The following is a 21,631-nucleotide window of genomic DNA, read 5'->3' on the forward strand; positions in this document are numbered from 1 at the left end:
GACTGTAGACGTTGTATAATGTGTTGTCCAGTCCATTCAAGATGTAGTTCCTGCAAAGGAAATCGGCATGTTTCCAGGCATCAACCGCAGCAACCACTTGTCGGTCGGTTTCATCCTCTTTCAAAATAGGAGCATCCTTATGGAGGAAACGAGTCAGGTTCAGAGTTGTAAGATAGAACAACATTTTCTGTTGCCATCTTTTAAAGTCAGTTCCTAAGAACTTCTCTGGCTTCTCTCCATGATTTATTGGTATTGTCACCACAGGAGAGGGGGTTGGTGCAATTGCAGCCACCACAGTAGTACTTGTTTGGGCATTAGTTTCAGTAGCTATCAATTCTAATTTATAAACAAAATTATAATTAGAATTTACACTACACAGAAAATTAAACCAAATTCACAGAATTAAATTCTATAAAAATAAAACACATAAGAATGTAACTTTTATTTTCCAATTAATTTGGAAATAAAATCAAATTTTATTCAACCAAATTAATTCCACACAGGAAATTAAATTCTGTAAAATAAAAGAAATAAGAAAATAACTTTTATTTTTCAATTAATTTGAAAATAAAATAAAATTTTATTTAACCAAATTAATTCCACACAGAAAATTAATTTCTGTAACACTTCAATAATTAAAATACTAAAACAGAATTTTAAGTAATGAAAACTCAGAAAATAATTTCTAAAACCCAAAATTAATTTCTGGAAAAATTTCACAAAAATATATTCTGAATTGTTAATGACACCAGTATCGTACTACTAGTTGTCAAAGAAAATAGACAGTATATTACTACTATCTGTCAAATAGCATATAACCACTATTTATTTTTTCAACTAGAATATTAATTTGTAAATCCACAGAAAATAATTTTCTTAGAAAAAGAAAGAGAAAAGGAAACAAACAAAAAAATTCTGTAAAAAAAAAAAATTCTAATTTGTCTTAAGATTGTTGGAACAATCTTCTGTGTAAATAAAATAATTTGAAACAATTCAAACAAAATAAAATAAAACTTACAGTATTTATTTTGTAGAACCGAATAAATAATTCAAAGACCAAGTCGAGTGTGTGACACCATATCCTTAAGACAAATTCGCCCCGCTACGGTGCTTACGGTTGAGTGGCGTCTATCTCCCAGGATACAATGATCTTCACAAACTTGTAGTAGCACTCCAAACAAATTTGTACGGCGAACTAGAACCTTATGTTCTTACTCTCTGAATTTTATTCTAAAACTAAAATGAAGAATAATGCACAAAATAAATACTGGACAGTAAAGAGACAACTTGCAAATTGATTTTCGGATGTAAAAACACTGCTGGAATGTTGGTATTTATAGGCAGCATACACAACCCCGAACAGGTACTGTTTTAAATCCAACATGTGCACTTTTGAAATGAATAGGTACAGGTTTAAATTCAAATAGATCTGCAACCAGATTTTTGAATCTGTTTGGAAATAATAGATCTGTAACTGCTGGGCAGTTAAAACCGAACCTGCCCTCCAGTTTGAATCTGAGAGGAATTTCGAACAGAAGGAGACTTAAATGTTGGACAAAAATTGGAATTAAATTCCCGCAATATTATTTTGAGAAAATTCAAATGAATTTTGTCCAAAAAATTAATATAAGAACCGATCCACACCCTCGCCCGAACGGACGACGGAGCGCGCACGCGTGTGTGGAGGTTTTGGCTAAGGTTTATTTTGTCCATAACTTCTCCCTTCTGCAAACTTGGGGTGTCCCTTGGGGCCCAACCCAAGTGTTGTAGGCTAGAGCTTATAAACTCAACAAAACTCTCTTAAAGTTTCAATGTGGGACACGCCTCACAAGAAAACCCACATTTAAAACTTAAATATTCAATTCCACGAACCCGAAACGACGTCATGTTCCCATTCACTCATAAATGGTTCTGACGAACCGTCTTCACCGTGTGACTTGCCACGCGGTAAGAAACACTTCACATCTTCAGACTCACCCCAAAAGACGTTCAAGGCCCACTCAATTTTGGGCTCAAAATTGACCCAAAATAAGCCTAATAAACCAAATTTTCTAACAAAACAAACTCAACTTGCACTTTTATATTTTTGCAGTTAATTTCTCTTCTATATTTTCGTCTCCACTAATTTACAAACAGGGTGTATTCTGAGGGGAAAACAAGAATAACAGTAGAGATGAAAAATATTGCAAGTTATCCAACAATTCCTAGTGACATAATGAATACTAAAAATTTGATGCTACCCCAAGTAGGCCATTATGGGGTTCTATAGTGATTGTTGGACTTGATTTATTCCTCCTTCATTATAGGCTTGTATGTGATTATGGACTTGGTTCGGTGGATTTGGTAAATTAATTGTGAGCTAATGGCCTATTAAATTATGTAAATATCTTTCATAATATAATTATTTTCTTATTTATTGACAAATAAAAAAAGGCCAGTAAACGGACTAGATTCATGCCAAATCTAGAGCCGATTTAATGTAATTTTTGAGATTGACTTTTTAATTATTTTTTTGTTTTTTTTTTTTTTGTCTTTAATAAATTTTTTAAAAAAAATTAAAATTAAAAATTTAAGGAATTTAAAAAAAAAATTGATATATATCTTTTTTTTTGTCGGCCGGCAGTAGATTATATACATTTATGAGAACAATTATATTAAATTCAGAAATCATAATCCACCAACATAAATCTACCCAACCAAGATAAGAAATAGAAAATAGTTCATAATCAATTGTTGTCGTTGACAACGATTGACGTTCCAATTAAAAGTATGTAAGGGTGTACAATTGAATTTGTCCAATTGATTTCTTAATACCAAATTACTTGCCGGATATTTTTATTTTAAAAGAGAACTGTCAAATTGAGGGATCATTTGGGAATCGACTTTTAATGATTTTTTAACATTTATAAATAAAATAATAATAATAATAATAATAATAATAAAAATTGAGAGAATAATTTGATAAATTGTAATAATTTTTTAATTTTTAGCTGAAATATTTAATTCTTAAAAATCACACGAGTTTCAATTTCGACATAAATAGCCCAGAGTAGATGCCACATATGCAATAATTTGAGGAGGGGTTAACTAGGCCTGTTGTTTGGTCCATAACCATTGGGTCAAAACATATCAAAATTACTGTAAGTAATTATTTTTGTAGAGTATATCTGATTTATAATTTTTCTTTTTTAAAATCTCCACACAAATATTTATTTTTTGATTATCATTCATGTGGGTGCTGATTTCTGACCACACTGCCAAATAGATACTCAACAGGAGAGCACATGCAGAATAGACCATACTCGAACAACCTGTCACAGAAAGATAAGAATTCCGGCAGTGGTTGGTCTACTTAGGGGCACTCCGACGATCAAGTCAATACTTAGTTATCTCTCAAAGATAGCATATAGTGTTTAACTCACTAGCCAGAATACAAAAAGCGTATCTTAGTCCCAAGAGAGTGCCTTACTTTTATAGCCAACACTAACCTGATCCCTGTAGAAGCCTAACTTCAATGGACTCTAGCTGAATGCTCATCTTGGACTCCCAGCCAGATAGAGATAAACTCCCTAAGAGCTGTATCTTTATCCAGACTGAGATCCTTCCCTATTCTAAGACTCTTGTCCCTTATCCGTTCATCTCAGATTCCGGTATCTCCGCAGATAACCTCGGCCTAGCTGAGATCACCTCGGCGCCATGACCAAGACACGTGGCACCTCGGCTGACACTCCGGTGCCACATTGGCCACGTGTTGTCATTCACAAAATATGTCCCCACATTTGCCCTTAGGTTCTATTACCTCGGCATTCTGAGGTGATGGAACTTATATCGTTTGTCCATATAGCATATCGGCTAGGACTTACTCCATCCTTCATGACCGAGATTGTCACACGTCGGCTTCACATGACCAAGACCCAAGAACCAAGCTCTTCAAGTTCCTTAACCAAGATCATCCCTCTTGCTGAGGTTCTCGCTCCATTAAATCAAGAACTCCAAGAGTTCTATCCACGTATGAGCTGTCACGCACGGTTTCTCAACCGTTTTCGCCACACGTCTTTTTCTTATTGATCTGTACCTGACACTCTCCATCAGGTCGCGTCGTTTCTGCACGCCCTGCCTAACAAGACACGTCATCCAAGGCACATTTATTGTGATTTTGCCACCTTTTCGTGTTTTAACAAAATCACTTTCTCTCTCCTTCTCTTCACTTTTGCATCCTTTGTTTTCCCTATGAGTTCAAGTTTTTCTCTCTCTAAACAAGAAACCTCCATTTTCGTTCTTTCAAAGCTTTCTGCAACTGTTTCCGTTCTTCCCCTCCGGCGAAGCATTCACCGTTCTGCTCCATTCACCATCATCGTCTGACTTTGGCATACCTCATATCGGCATCATTCTCTTCGGTAAGTCACTGTTTTCCCTCTTTTTAGTTTCAAATTTTGTTGCATTTGTTTATTGCCATTGTGAATCCATTCATGTTCTTTAATCTTTGCCTATGTTTTAAATTCGCATGTTGAGCATGTTTGTTTGCGATTTCATGTTTGTCCAACTTATATTTAGGTCTATATATGCACACACATACCACTCATACAGTTGTTAATTTGCCACTGTCCTTGTCTTTGCACATCTGCACACACTTTATTCAATATTCTTGAATTTCTATTTGTTTTCTTGAGTCTGAACCATTGTTTTTTTTTCTGTTTTTCCTGCTTTATTTCCAGATTCTTGCCTTTGATTCATGTATCTGAGTAGATTTAAGTTTGGGTTTTGATCTAGAACTCTGTTATTTAGGAAAACCAAACCAAAAACCCGCTTAGATTCTCAGAAACCTTTACTCCAGTGCTCTCTAGGGTTTAGCCGATGTTCTTAAACCCACACTTTTCTAAAATTTTGCCATAATCTTCATAAGCCGACATCATGGGTATGTTCAGGTGGAGAGTCGACACCCCTTCCAACCTAAAGTACTTTAGGAATGAGTTCTCCATCCCAGCCGATGTCCATCTTAGGTTGGCTAGGAAGGAGGACTCCATCATGCCTGATGGGGACTCCACGCCCTTTCCAGTAGTAGCCTTTATAGAGTGTGGACTCTGGTTCCTTCTAGACATCCTTTTCCGACAAGTCCTTCACTGTTACAAGCTTAACCCAATGCAGCTGGCCATTAACTCTTACAGAGTCATTAACAGCATAAATGCCCTAGCTAGCCGAGAGAATGCTAGGATAACACTAGCCAACATCCAATACTATTATACCATGTGTGGCCTGAAATCCAAAAAATGTTACATCTACTACATCAAGTCGAGATCCACTGAGTACAAACTCATAGCCGACCTCCCAGACTCCAACAAATGTGCTGGAGATGATTATTTCATCGTCTCGGGTAACTGGGAGTTCCCACCTGATGACAACCTCCACCTCTATCCTTTAAGCTGAACAGTGTTTAAAGATGGTAATGGTAAGAACCAAGTGTCACCTTACATGTTCTTAAGTCTTAATTACTTTATTCCTATATATGTTCTAATGTCTGATTTTTATACTTGCAGCTCTTCCTCAGCCATAAAAAGACTTCCGCAAAACCTTCTACCCCAGCAAAGAATTTAAGAAGCTGCTGGGCTTGCCAGTTGATCAACGCAAGGCCCCTCTGCTGCTCAACTACATTCCAACCTACAAATCCGTGCTACCGGACGTCCCCAAGAAAAACAAGTCTCCTCCTTCAACAACAACTCCCCCTACCACTTCATCACCTCGGCCTGACCAAGCCTTAACCTCTGATCCAGCAAAGCAGCCATCAACATCCACTCCCCAACTGATCCCTCCAGCCCAGCGCCAACACCGACGTCGAGCTCCACTCTTCGCTCCTGCAAGCAGAACTCATAGCCGAAAATGCCAAAGTACTGAGGTGTCGGCTTACGATCTAACCAACCCGCCTACCGTATTTCCAGCAATCCACTTCAGTACTAAAGTCACTGTCGCCGCTACCGCCGATGAGATAGGACGCAACAAGGCCGTCGTCGAAGACCTCTTGGCCGACATCCCTGGCATTGTGATAGTCCAATCCTCCCTATCGCAATCCCAACCGAAAGCCAAGCTAAAAAGGATCAAGAAGGCCAAAGTCAAGGCAACAGTGACTCAGATCGATTCTGAGGACACTTTGCTGATTTCCAAGTTGGCCGACGCTGAGAAGAGCACTCCCTCGGCTGACAAGAGGCCAGCCAAGGCCGAGGCGTCTAACTATGACAACCTTGACCTATGTTTAGCATTAATTCATGATTAAGCATGCTAAGTAAATGATTAAGATGAAATCACAAATTGATTATGTGAATGTGTTGTTTTAATTGCATTTTTATCTGTTCGATAGAGAACGATCTGTTCGCGTTTTAATTTCGAGTTGCGAATTGAAAGCCTTATCGATAACCGATTCAGAAATTGACTTGTGTTATATGCTAATTAGGATTTATAGAATTTTATGGTAGGTTTAATTAAAATTCAATTTGGAACGATTAAATTAGAATGAATAATGTTAAATTACTTTAGCTTGAGTTATTTACACATTTGTCATTGGTGGGCCTTTACAAGGCCATTTGTGTGATTTCATATATGTTTGTCACACCATTAGCCTCCCTTTCTTGCACAAAACGTGAGAGAGAGAAGAGTGGGAGAAAATTGAATTCAACAAGAGTTTTGCTTGAAATTTAGAAGAATTGAAGAGGGAAGCTTGAAGAATTGTTGATTGCTCAAGAATTTTGCTTAAGTGAAGCTTGATTGAGTAGCCTAGGTAAGAGCCCAACCTTTTAACCCTGAAATTGAGCCATCTAGTTCTTGAACACAAATTAAAAAGGTGAATTAATGGGAGAATTGAGCTAGAATTTGAGGAAGCTAAGTCAATCCATGCATGCATGTCCATATCATTGAATTTTGAGATTGTTTTCATGGAAATTTCCACATGCATGTTAATATTATGGTTGTACTCTAGAAATTCACCATGTTTTTTAGTTGAATCTTGCATTTGATCATACTTTGGAGTTTTGGAGTTCATGAGAACTCATGCATGTCATGTCTTTGAATCAATCATAAAGTTTTAGTTGAAATTTGGAACAATTGACACATTTTTGGGCTTTAATTTTATGAAATGATCTTTAAAACATGTTATGTTATGAGTTTCTAAGTATTTTCCAGAGAATTGGCCCAAAAGGATGAGTTTTGGCATATTAAATCCATGTTTTGAAGTTTGGGAGCAAATCTGGAAAACCCAAAATTTGGCTTCCTCGCTCGAGCGAAGGATTCCACGCTCGAGCGACCACCTTTGTTTTCAGACTTTCACTCGAGTGACGGAATGCTGGCTCGAGCGTAAATTGCAAGCTCTCAAAATTTCTACGTGTGCAAAAGCACGCTCGAGCGACAAGACTTACGCTCGAGCGAAGAACTATGTCTCACGCTCGAGCAAGCATCGAGCAGAGATTTTCAGCAACGAGTACTTTTTACATTTTTGTAGATCGCTCGAACGAAGGAGTCTACGCTCGAGCGACCAAGAACATTTTTCATGTCCGCTTGAGCGAAGAAAGCCACGCTCGAGCGAGACCCCTGTTTTTAACAAATTTTGAAAAAATGTTTTTAAGTACATTTTTGCATCCTTATTCCATCCTAAGCATTCCTAGGCCATGTTTAAGGCATCATAATGAGGATAATGATATAGAACCACACTAAAAGAAGTAAGAGACTAAGTTATTAATTCCGAGTGTGTAATATAGTATGCATTCATTCTATAACTGTGCAGGTTTGACACCCGAGGAAGCTGATTAGCCTGCTTAAGCCCTGTGATCTGTGAGTAACAATGTTGTAAAACTATGTTCAATTATTATTATTTTCTGAATGATTAACTGTACTATTTTCCTGAAATGACACTGTTTACTGAATGAATGTTTGTCCTACTTTATGAACTGTACTCGTAGCATCCATAGCAACTGACTGTTCTGTTACTGTTACTGCTACTGTTACTGAGATCTCTGTCAGTTCCTATCCTTAGAACTACTGTTACTGTATCGATGGCCATCAACTGACTGTTCGGTCTATTAACACCTACTATACTGTTCTGCTATCGGATGTACCACGTATGACTGCATGATTTCTAAATGACTGATATGACATGAAATACAAGTCACTGATTGAATAACTAATCTACTAATGCAAATGACTGTCTTATTTACCGAAAGGACATTCATTCTTAACCCCTTTACACATTTGTTATTCACTGGGCTTTGGCTCACAGTTTATATATTTATGTAGGTGGCCAAGCACTAGACCACAGCTAAAGGCGCCGACTTAAGCTCCCGTTTTGTCAAGCCATCCATTGTGCCTCATATCGAGGTTCCAAACCTGCACGAGTCGAGGCTGTACAGTTGTGGTGAAGGGATTAGGTCCCTAACCTGTATGCTACTGTGTATATGTGTTTTTGTTATGTATATATATATATGGCTATGAATGTGGTTATGTCCATAAAAGTTTTTTTCCCATTCAGGTTTTCACAGCTCATTGGATATCTTTTTATTACTGATTGGCTTCCGCTAGCCCCTTTATTACTGTATTATTGTCATTACTATTAAGCAGGCCTTTGGTAATCACGGATTACTGGCCGGTTACGATGCTAAACCCTTAGGGGCGGGTTTGGGTCATGACACTAACCCACCACAATCAAAAAGGCCGAGGACCAATGGCTCTTCTGATCCTTCCAGTTTCCGTGCTGATGCTCCTTGGAATCCATCTATTTTGGTCGGAGACCGACCACTTCTTGCTAGGGATAGCTCACTTGACGACTTGGAAGTTGGTGCTGCTATTTCTACTGATGTTCTGCTCCTTGCCGATATTAACTGGATTGCCGAGCTATCGGAGTATGAAAATTACGCGATGATGATGCAGCATTGCATCTTGGTAAGTTTAAACAATTGTAACTTCTTATCTAACTTTAACTCTGGTTTGCATACTTAATTAATTTCCTTTGCACTCCTGCAGGCTATCCAGCAGGGTCACTCCCTGGAAATCAAGACCGATGCGTTTAAAAGGGAGCTTACCTAGAAGACCAATGAGGTAGCCCAGCTTCTCACTTCTCTTAACAAAGCCAGGGGTCGCATCCGAGGTCTTCTTGATAAAGCTAAGGCTACTGAGCTAGCTCTGAAAACAGCCGAGGACCGAGCCGAGGCTGCGGAGAATGTCGTCGAGGTCGCACAGGCCGAGGCAAAAGAAACCAAAGAGAATGAGGCCCAGGCCTCGACGGAGCTCTAGACGGCATTGTCTACAAAAGCAGCCGAAATTGAAGAGACGAACGAGAAGGCCTACGCCGAGGGGGCAACCGACTTCCGCACCCTTGGTTGGATAGCTACTCTGAAAGAGCTGGTTGTCCCTGAGGACTCTTCCGTCTGAGATGAAGGCCGACTTGCAATGTCATTCCCTCATGTTCCAAGCCAATCTGAGGCTAAGGTTGGGGGAGAAGAAGGGAAAGAAGGAGAAGAAGAAGACGAAGAACAAACCGAGGTGGTAGCTGGCGCCGAGGGTTGTGCTGGGGCCAAGTCCCTAACTCTGAATGAGCAAGTCCTAGACTTGACTCAGGACGAGGAGGACGAGGTCTCCAAGAGTGCCTCTCCCAAAAGGACTGCTTCAGAGGCCGAGATACATTCCGCCGAGAAGAGCCTTGACAAAACTCTTCAGGAGATTGATGTCGAGCTCGAAGTAGAGAAAACTGCCAGAAACTTTCCCAGCTTTCTGCCGAGGCCGACACTCAACCACCCGCCGATATAGAATAGCCTTTTTTAGCATCCTCTCTCTGTTTTGACATCTTGTATTTTTTTCATCTATAGTTTCTGTAACTTTGTTAGACAATGTTTTAATTTCAATCTGGCTGATGTGCCTTTTGTACCTTAAACAAGTTGTCTTTTGAATACAAGCCTCTTCATTCCTTTTAAGTGTTGAATGTCTTCCTTTCTCTTATGTATGTTTTCCACTTTCATACTAAGAATAATTTTGCATGTCTTCAAAGCATACCTTTAACTGTATATCTCCTCGGAATAAAGTATCTCGGATATGCTTCTGATTGTTTATCTCGGCCTTAGCTTAACACTTGAAAACATTGTAAAAATATTTTCACAAATTTTGTTTTAAACTTGCCACTTCACTCTCAGTTTATCAAGACTTCTGTCTTCTATATTTCCCAAGTTTGGCAACCTGACCATCTCGGCAAGTATGTATGTATTTCATGCAATTACCTCGGCCTAACTTCAACTTGTAAATTTTTCAGAAAATTTCAACAAGTGTTAAGCCAACTCTAACTTGTAAATTTCTTTATAAAATTCGAAATCCCAAACACTTTAACTTTAAACTTTTACTTAACAGTCTCTAGCTCCTCCAGCTCCTTGCCCCCTAATGTGAACTAAAGTTTCACTTATGTCCACATTAAGTACATATAGTTTTTGCCGAAGTCAGATTCAAACAAAGACTAACCAAGGTTCTAACCCTTGGTTTCTTTGTTAATCTAACTGAAATGCATTTAGTTTCATTCTAAGCTTAATTCTGTCGACATGGTAAGGCTATGCTAAACCAACTTAGTTCAACTCCATTATATGCAAGTCCAGTTTCATCTCTGCCATATAATGAGTCTAAGTTATTCGTCATGTTTCAATCAGAAATATCGCCAACTTAGTTCAACTCTGTTATATGCAAGTATAATTCAACTCTGTCATATAATAAGTCTACGTTATTCGTCATGTTTCAATCAGAAATATCGTCAACTTAGTTTAATTCTATTATATGCAAGTATAATTCAACTCTACCATATAATAAGTCTAAGTTATTCGTCATGTTTCAATCAGAAACATCACCAAAGGATTGGTTAGTCCAATAACACAAATTTTTAAATTTTTAAAAAATCAGGCTAAAAATTTTTATTACTACCTTGGCTAGAAAAATCATGACATAAATTTCGAAAACAAAAAAGTCTAATGATAAAAAAACTTTAAGTTGCAAGTGTTCCAAGTTCTTGGCAACTCCTTGCCTTCACTGTCTTCAAGCCGATATGCCCCGTTGCCGGCGACCTAGATGACCCTATAAGGCCCCTCCCAATTTGGGCCCAGTTTTCCTTCTCTAGGATCCTTTTTGTTGTCGACGATCTTTCTTAAGACGAGGTCCCCAACTTGAAACTCTCTTGGGTTAACCTTCTTGTTGTAAGCCCTAGCAAGCTGCTGCTGGTATGCCCCCAGCCGAATTGCTGCTCTCTCCCTTCTTTCTTCCAGTAAGTCCAGATCTCGGGCGAGAAATGCCTCATTAGTCCTATTCTCTACTCCTTGGGTTTTGATCCCAGGGATGCCGACTTCTAGTGGGACAACTACTTCTGTTCCATAAGCCATGGCAAATGGGGATTCCCCAGTTGATCTTCTCGGCGTAGTCCGATATGCCTAGAGTACATTGGGCAATTCTTCCACCCACTTTCCTTTAGCTGCTTCCAGCCTCTTCTTGATCCCATCCAAGATAGTCTTGTTGGATGCTTTTACCTGATCATTACTCTGAGGAAAACTTGTGATGGAGTAATAATTCTTGATATTGTACTTTGCACAGAAGCTTTTGATTAGCTTACTGTCAAATTGTGTACCATTGTCTACTACTATTGCCCTTGGGATCCCGAACCTAGTGATGATGTTCTTCCATATGAAATTCTTCACATCAATGTCTTGAATCTGCTACCAGCAGGAACTTCCTTTGTCCAGTAGCTTGAGGTAGTTGTCCAACAAGATCCATGCCCCACTGGGCAAATGGCCAAGGGTTGGACACTGGGTCTAAATCTGCTATTGGTTGATGTATCAAAGGTGCGAACCTTTGACACTTCTCACACTTTCTAACATAAGCTTTAGCATCTTTCTGCATATTGGGCCACCAGTACCCCTGAGTAATGGCTTTATGAGCAAGTGACCTGCCCCCAGCGTGGCTTCCACATACTCCTTCGTGTATTTCATACAAGAAGTCTTCAACTTGTGAAGGATGCACACATCTCAAAAGGGGACCAATAAAAGACCTTCTGTAGAGATGTCCTTCTACTGCTAGACTGAACCTCGCCGACTTCAGTCTGATCTTGTGTGCTTCCTTGCGATCATCTGGCAGCTTCTCATCTTTAACGAATATTACTATTACATCTATCCAACTTGGTCCCATTTCTACACACATTGCTTCGTACTCTGTGATCAGTGGTTCCACACTCGGGCTTGACAAATAGTCAACCATTATTGTCCTTGCCTCCTCTAATTTCGTTGCACTAGCCAAGTTAGCCAAGGCATGGGCATGGTTGTTGTCATCTCGGCTAACCTGTTGCAGTCGACAGTCCTAAAACAAGGCTAGTAGTCTAACAACCTCTTTGACATAGGATATCATTCTTTCATCTCGGGCTGCATACTCGCTTGTTGCTTGGTTCACAATAAGCTAGGAGTCATAAAAGACCACTACCTCGTTGGCTTCCATTGCTGCTGCCAACTTCAATCCTGTGATTAGTGCTTCATATTCTGTTTCATTGTTTAAGGCTTTAAACCCTAGTCGAATAGATTGTTCTAGCATCCGTCCATCTGGCGATACTAGCACTACTCTTGTCCCCGCTCATTGACGGTTTGAACTCTCATCCACAAAAAGGCGGAAGGAGTCGCCGATGTAAATATCGCAGGGCTTGAGTTACTCTTCTTTCTTTTGCTCTGCTGTGGCGTTTTTCATTCCCAGCTGGGTCTCTTCTTGTTCCCCTAGACATCCTAAGCCACGGCTCATCGGAGCCCGACGTGGGATGGCACCAAGTGTGAACTCGGCCATGAAGTCGGCTAGAACCTGGCCTTTGATTGTTGTTCTAGGTCTGAACTCTAAATTGTACTGGCCCAATACCACTGCTCATCTGGCCACTCTGTCTATCAGATCTCCTTGCTGTAGCAGGGACTTCAAAGGGTGCTCAGTCAATATCACAATTTTATGGGCTTGGAAATAATGGTTCAACTTCTTGGAAGCCATTATTAAGGCTAATGTCAATTGCTCCAGGGGTAAATACCTGGTCTCCGTGCTCACTAAGGTTTTACTTACATAGTAAACTACTCTATATTCCCTCTTCTCTTCTCTAATTGCCACTGCACTCACTGCATGCTCCGAAACTGCCAAGTATAAGAAAGTTCCTCTCCAAGTACAGGATTTGAGAGAACTAGAGCTGTGGTTAGGTATTTTTTCAAGTTGGTCAAGGCGACTTTGCACTCTTCTATCCACAAAAAATCTGTGGCCTTCTTCACTAAACTAAAAAATGGTTTGCATTTGTCAGAACTTCTGCTTATAAACCTATTTAGGGCTGCGGTCCTTCCAGCCAACATCTGCACTTATTTTGCTGACTTTGGGCTCTTCAAATCCAAGATGCCCCTGATTTGATCTGGGCTTGCCTCAATATCCCTTCTGGTAACCAAGTACCCCAAAAACTTACCAGACCCAACTCCAAATGCACATTTTGAAGCATTGAGCCGAAGCCGATATGTTTTTAGGATGTCAAAGATTACCTTCAAGTCGGCCAGATGATCCTCAGGTTCTTTGGTCTTCACGACCATGTCGTCGATGTATACCTCCACTGTTTTGCAGATCTGATGTCTGAACATCTTGGTCACCAACCTCTGATACGTTCCTCCTATATTTTTTAACCCGAAAGGCATCACTTTGTAGTAATACAGCCCTTTTGGGCTGATGAATGCAGTCTTCTCTTCATCAGAGGGGTACATTGCTATCTGATGGTACCCCATGTATGCGTCTAGGAAGCTCATCCTTCCATGCCCTGAAGTGGCATCCACCAATTGATCGATTTTGGGGAGTGAGAAACTGTCCTTGGGACAAGCCTTATTTAGGCTAGTGAAGTCCATGCAGACCCTCCACTTCTCATTCTTCTTCTTCACAACAATTGTGTTTTACCTTTCGAATCGCTCTGGCCTCCAGCATTTTTCCCGCCTCCTCTTCTACTGCCTCAACATGCATCAACGTTGGCCTCCTTGCTCGTTGGATGACAGGTTTAGCCGGCCTATCCACATTCAGTCTATGGCAAGTGACATTGGGGTCAATGCCAGGCATCTCGTGTGGCATCCAGGCAAACACCTCAATGTTTGCTTGTAAGAAGGCTTCTAACTCCATTTCTTCTTCCTCGGCCAATCCTGAGCCAAGAAGGAAGAAACGCTCTTCATCCCCTTGCTGGACTAGAATCTTCTTCAGGGCTTCCTCACTTTTCTCGGCTGGTTCTTTGCCGACGTCATCCAAGACCTCCATGTCCTCGTCCTCAATCTCAGTTGTGTTTGCTTCTCGTACGTTACAAGTGGATTTCATTGCTGCCATGGAGTAATTCTTCACCTGTACTTGATCTCCTCTGATCTCCTCAATTCCCTGTTCTGTTGAGAACTGCAATAGTTGGTGCAATATTAAGGGAGCAGCCCTCATTGCATGCAACCACGGCCTTCCCAAGATAACGTTGTAAGGTGAAGGGGTGTCAATGATTATAAACTCTGTGCTCACTTTCTTGGTGCCTACCTGTACCTCCAAATTTATTGCCCCCAAGGGCCATGTCGACGTTCCATTAAACCCGACCATTAGACTGTTGGACTGTTCCAAATCATCTTGGTGAAAGTCGAGCTTCTTGTAACATCTGACATACATGATGTCATAAGAGCTGCCTGGGTCAATTAGAATGTGCCTTACCTGGCACTCTCCAATCTTCAAGGATATCACCAGAGCATTGTTGTGTTGATGATGCACCATATTTAGGTCGGTTTCAGTAAAGGACACCATTGGTCCTTGGCACTCGTCTGCCCTAGGCCTTTTTTGCTAGACCTGACACACATGCTGTAAGTGTTTCACCCTCTGACCTTTGAGTGAATCACATTGATCACTCAAGGTCCGTCTGCTGGCAGTGGTGCTGGTGGAGGTGGTGTTGCCGGTGCTTGAGGTAGCCTTGCTTGCTCTTCCCTTATTCTGGTGTCATCCACCAGGTGCCTTAAGTGACCTTATCTCACAAGGTCTTCCAGATGTGTCTTTAGGGCTCTATACCCCTGAGTTAGGTGCCCGTCCTCATTGTTGTAGGGACAGTGCTTCCCCAAGCTTCTTCCCATAAATTCGCCAAGGATCTTCTCTGGTGCTCTATAGTAAGGTTGGTTCCTAATTCTTTCCAGGACTTTGTAAATTGGGATCCAAAACACTGTGGTGACTGCCTGTGCAGCCCTTAATCTTGTTTCTTGTCTATTAAATTTGTATTATCTCGGCCTCGCTTCGGCGAGCCATTCCTCTTCTCTTGCTTTGACGCCATGGTCCCTTGTGTGTCTTCCTCTACTCTCGCATATTTCTCGATTCTGGCCATAAGTTCCTCCATACTTTTTGGCAGTGTCTTTGACAATGATTTTTGAAGCAGACAGTCATCATTCAGGTCGTTCTTAAAAGACACGACCGCCACCTCTTGGTTGCACCCTGGTATTCGGTTAAACACCTCATAATACCTCTTGGCATTAGCCCTGAGGCTCTCATCCTTGCCAATTCTCAAAGCCATCAGGGAGTCTACCCTCAACAGCTGTAGTTTGTTTGTAACAAACCTGGCCACAAACATCTCGGCCAGGCCTTCCCAGTTTTTCACAGTTCCTTTCGACAACTTGTGAAACCAATCTGATGCTATTTCCCCAAAGGATGAGGGAAACACCTTGCAGAGCAATGGCTCGTTCCCGGTGTACAGTGCCATTGAGTTCAACTATAAGTCGATATAAAAGTTGGGATCGGATTTACCGTCGTATATCTGGAATCTCGACATATGGAACCTTTTCGGGGCCTCAAACTTGTCTAACTCCACCGAGAACTTTGACCGGAGATGTTACCTCGGCATCTTGTCGTTTCCTCTGAAGGTAATCCCCCAAATCCTTCTTAGTCCGTCCAAGAGCTCGGCTGTCAATGGCTTTCAGCCGTTTTGGTACGCTGCTCCCGGTGTCGTTGTGAGTCCTCTTAGACCTCCCTCCATTCGTCATGTCAAAGCAAAGCTCCTTCCCTTAAACATGCTGATGTTCTTTGGCGTAGGTTTCTTTGGCACGATGTGTCTTCTGAGACTCTCCTCTCATTGATTTGCCTCACTTGACCTCCCATGAAGGCCGATGAAAATGCTCTCTTGCCCTATCATGCTGGGGGACTGCGGGGATTGCTTTCTGCCCCCGTTTCTGGGCATCGTTCTTGGTCGCTAGAATCGGCATGTCCTCCAATGGGAACGGTGGCTGGATGACGTTGTTCTACATCATGAAATTAACAACCGACTGCAGGTCTGCCAATTTGTTTGCCATCCCCTGCATCTCGCCCGCCCTCCTCAGGCATCTATCTTTCCATGCATGGAGGTCGCTTTCGTTGTAATACCCGCCCTGACATGCTTTCTTTGGTATGTCTCCCTCTTCGCCGACGTCTTTTTCTCTGGGATTCTTATCCCAAGGTTCTTCGTTATAGTTATCCTCCTCTACGTTAAGTTCGGCATTTTTACAACTCTCACTAGGGATGTCGCCGCCAATTCTTTCTTTATGCCTGTCGTTGGCCATCTATTTTTCTTACGTTTCCCACAGACGGTGCCAAATTGTGGGTGCCGATTTCTGACCACACTGCCAAACAGGTACTCAGCAGAAGAGCACATGTAGAATAGACCGTGCCCGAACAACCTATCACAGAAAGATAAGAATTCTGGCAGTGGTTCGTCCTTCCGAGGACACTCCGACGATCAAGTCAGTACTCAATTATCTTTCAAAGATAGTAAATAGTGCTTAACTCACTAGCCAGAATACAAAAAGCGTACCTTAGTCCCACGAGGGTGCCTTACTTTTATAGCCAGTACTAACTTGATCCTTGTAGAAGCCTAGCTTCAATGGACTCTGGCTAAATGCTCATCTTGGACTCCCAGCCAGATAAAGATAAACTCCCTAAGAGCCTTATCTTTATCCAGACTGAGGTCCTCCCCTATTCTAGGACTCTTGTCTCTTATCCATTCATCTCAGATTCCGATATCTTCGCAGATAACCTCAGCCTTCTTAAGACAGATTCCTTTTTAGGTATCTTCATTGTATTTAATTTTCTGTGTTTTCAAATTAATATTCTGGTTGGAAAAATAAATAGTGATTTATGCTATTTGACAGATAGTAGTAATATACTGTCTCTTTTCTTTGACAATAACTAGTAGTACAATACTGGTGTCATTAACAATTCAGAATATTATTTGGTATTACAGAAAATTCTTGTGATATTTTATTTTTCTAGTTTTAGTAACAAGGAAAATAAAATTATTTTGTTGTTATAATTATTTTCTGGTTTTAGTAGCTAGAAAATTAATTTGTGTTTTAATATTTTCTGATTTTTGTAATCAGAGATTATGGCTACTACAACTCAAACTGCATCTGGCAGTGGTACTCCTATTGTTACACCTACGTCGGTCCCTATCCAGAACCATGTTCATGTACCAATCAATCATGGAGAAAAACCGGAAAAATTTAACGGTACCGAGTTTAAGAGATGGCAGCAGAAGATGCTGTTCTATCTTACAACTCTTAATTTGGCCCGGTTTCTCCATGAAGAGGCTCCAACACTTAAAGAGGGTGAAAGTGATCAGCAAGTTGTTGCCGCTGTAGATGCTTGGAAACATTCAGATTTCCTGTGCAGAAACTATATCCTAAATGGCCTTGACAATATGTTGTATAATGTATACAGTCCTCTGAAAACAGCAAAAGAATTGTGGGATTCTTTGGAGAAGAAATACAAGACAGAAGATGCCGACACGAAGAAATTTGTCGTCGGTAAATTTCTGGACTTTGTTATGGTAGACTCCCAAACGGTAATATCTCAAGTTCAAAGTTTTCAAATAATTTTGCATGATATTCATTCAGAAGGTATGTCTCTTAGCGAGTCATTCCAAGTCGCTGCTTTAGTGGAAAAGTTACCACCGGCTTGGAAAGATTTCAAAAATTATTTAAAACATAAACGCAAATAGATGACTATGGATGAATTGATTGTAAGATTAAGAATTGAAGAAGATAACCGAAAGGCTGAAAAGAGGAATGGGAAAAATCCCTTTGAGTCCAAAGCTAATGTGGTTGAACAAGTTCATAAACCACATAACAAAAAGAGGAAGTTTACTGGAGATGGTCCTAAACAAGGCGATAGTAGCAAGAAGTTCAAAGGAAAAAGCTATAACTGTGGCAAAACTGGACATCGAGCTTCTGACTGCCGCCGCCCTAAAAAGAATCATGGAAGTACAAGTAAGAAGACCACCAATCAGGCCAATCTAACAGAATTGGATTACATCTCTGACGGAGTGAATGACATCAACCTTTCTGCTGTGGTGTCTGAGGCTAACTTGGTTGGAAATCCCAAAGAGTGGTGGGTTGACACTGGAGCAACTCGTCACATATGTGCGGACAAGAAGATGTTCACTACCTGCAATGAGGCTGCAAATGGTGAACAACTTTTCATGGAAAATTCTTCTACTTCTACTGTGGCTGGACAAGGGAAAGTGATCTTGAAGATGACATCAGGGAAAGAACTGACCCTCAACAACGTACTGCATGTACCTAACATCCGGAAGAATTTAGTTTCTGGGTCTTTGTTAAGTAAAAATGGTTTTAGGCTTGTTTTTGAGTCTGATAAATTTATATTAATAAAGAGTGGTATGTATGTTAGTAAGGGATACATGAGTGATGGTCTCTTTAAGTTGAATGTAATGGCAGTTGTACCGAAAGTTGCTATGAATAAAAATAACACATCTTTTGTTTATATTCTTGAGTCAAATTTATGGCATGGTAGATTAGGACATGTGAATTTTGATACTTTGCGTAGATTAATTGGTTTAGATTATATACCAAAGTTTGAAATTAATCCTAATCATAAATGTGAAATTTGTGTAGAAGCGAAACTAACTAAGGCTCCATTTAAATCGGTTGAAAGAAAAACCGAACCTCTAGAATTAATTCATACTGATGTATGTGATTTAAAATTTATTCAAACTAGAGGAGGCAAAAAGTATTTCATAACATTTATCGATGATTGCACAAGATATTATTATGTTTATTTACTTAGAAGTAAAGATGAAGCCTTAGAAATGTTTAAACTCTACAAAACAGAAGTTGAAAATCAACTTGGTAAAACCATTAAAATGGTTAGAAGTGATAGGGGTGGTGAATATGATGCACCATTAAATGAATTTTGTGCACAACATGGCATTATTCACCAAACTACAGCCCCTTATTCTCCACAGCAAAATGGAATTGCTGAAAGGAAGAATAGAACCCTAAAAGAAATGATGAATGCCATGTTACTAAATTCAGGTTTACCACAGAACTTGTGGGGGGAAGCAATATTGTCTGCTAATTATGTTCTTAATAGAATACCCCACAAGAAAACTAAAAGCATTCCTTATGAATTGTGGAAAGGTCGACCACCTTCCTACAAATACTTAAAAGTGTGGGGGTGTTTGGCAAAAGTTGAAGTACTTGTTCCTAAAAAGACTAAGATTGGACCAAAAACAGTAGATTGTGTGTTTATTGGTTATGCTCAGAATAGTAGTGCATATCGGTTTCTGACTTATAAATCAGAAATACCTGATATAAATGTGAACACTATTATAGAGTCAAGGAATGCTGTGTTTTTTGAACATGTCTTTCCTTACAAGAAAGGACAGGAATTAAGTTCACAGAAAAGAACTTATGATTGTACACAAAGTCAAGAGACTAATGACAATCAAACACAAGAGACTAGTAATAGTCTCGACCAACAGGATTTAACTAATGATGAACCAAGACGAGGTAAAAGAGCGAGAACATCAAAATCCTTTGGTCCAGATTTTCTGACATACTTGTTAGAAAATGAACCTCAAAGCTTTAAGGCAGCAATGACAGGTCCTGAAGCACCTTTGTGGAAAGAGACTGTTAATAATGAAATTGAATCCATTATGCAAAATCATACTTGGGAATTGGTGGATCTTCCACCAGGTTCTAAACCTCTTGGATATAAATGGATATTCAAGAGAAAAATGAAAACAGATGGTTCAATTGACAAGTATAAAGCAAGACTTGTTGTTAAAGGTTACAGACAAAAGGAAGGTCTGGACTATTTTGACACATATTCCCCTGTGACAAGAATAACATCCATTCGCATGCTTATTTCTATAGCAGCGTTGTTTAAATTAGAAATACATCAAATGGATGTTAAGACAGCTTTCTTAAACGGTGATCTAAATGAAGAGATCTATATGGAACAACCCAAAGGGTTTGTAGTATCAGGACAAGAAAAGAAAGTTTGTCAACTTGTAAAATCCCTTTATGGATTAAAGCAAGCACCTAAGCAATGGCATGAAAAATTTGATCATGCAATGCTTACTAATGGGTTTAAGATAAACGAATGTGACAAATGCGTCTATGTTAAAAACACTGACCAAGGATATGTCATAGTTTGTCTTTATGTAAATGACATGCTTATCATTGGAAGCAGTCAAAACATGATCAAATCAACTAAGCAGATGCTTAACAAAAGATTTGATATGAAAGATATGGGGGTCGCAGATGTTATATTAGGAATGAAAATTACTAAAACATCTAACGGATATGCATTATCTCAATCTCATTATATTGAGAAAATTCTTGATAAATTTATCAAGGATGATTTGAATTTAGCTAGAACACCTGTAGACATCAGTCTTTATTTATCGAAAAATAAAGGTGATGCAGTGTCTCAGTTAAAATACTCCCAAATCATTGGAAGCCTAATGTATCTAATGAATTGTACTCGTCCTGATATAGCTTATGCTATCAGTAAATTGAGTAGGTACACTAGTAATCCCGGAGAAGACCATTGGAAAGCGATCATTCGAGTTCTTAGATATCTAAGATTTACTCGTGATCATGGTTTGAATTTTACTCGATATCCAGCAGTACTCGAAGGTTATTGTGATGCCAATTAGATATCGGATACTAAAGATTTAAAATCCACTAGTGGATATGTCTTTACTCTAGGAGGCGCTGCTGTTTCTTGGAAGTCCACGAAACAAACTTGCATCGCACGATCCACAATGGAATCCGAGTTCATTGCTTTAGACAAAGCAGGTGAAGAAGCAGAATGGCTTCGTCACTTCTTAGAAGACATTCCAATGTGGCCAAAACCCGTGCCAGCTATTTGCATTCATTGTGATAGTCAATCTGCAATAGGCAGAGCACAGAATCATATGTATAATGGTAAGTCACGACATATTCGTCGTCGACATAATACCGTAAGGCAATTGTTGTCAAACGGAATAATCTCAATAGATTATATAAAATCTAAAAAGAATATTGCGGATCCGTTCACAAAAGGTTTGACAAAAGAGCTAGTGTATAGTTCATCGAAGGGGATGGGATTAAAGCCTATTACATAAGAGTCGTCATAATGGTAACCCTACTTATATGACTGGAGATCCCAAGAACTAAGTTCAAAGGGACAACTAAGTTATGTATGGCTCGCCAGAAATCACCAAGGGATTAAAATTCCTACCCATTCCTATGGTGAGAGTGATATCTGCAACATATGTTGTATGCAGGGGTATAAGGATAAGCTTTGCTTTTAATGATTACTTATATCTTGA

This window comes from Camellia sinensis, chromosome 8 (genome assembly GCF_055761805.1).
Source record: "Camellia sinensis isolate YWXY chromosome 8, ASM5576180v1, whole genome shotgun sequence".
In the NCBI taxonomy this organism is placed as follows: Eukaryota; Viridiplantae; Streptophyta; class Magnoliopsida; order Ericales; family Theaceae; genus Camellia; species Camellia sinensis.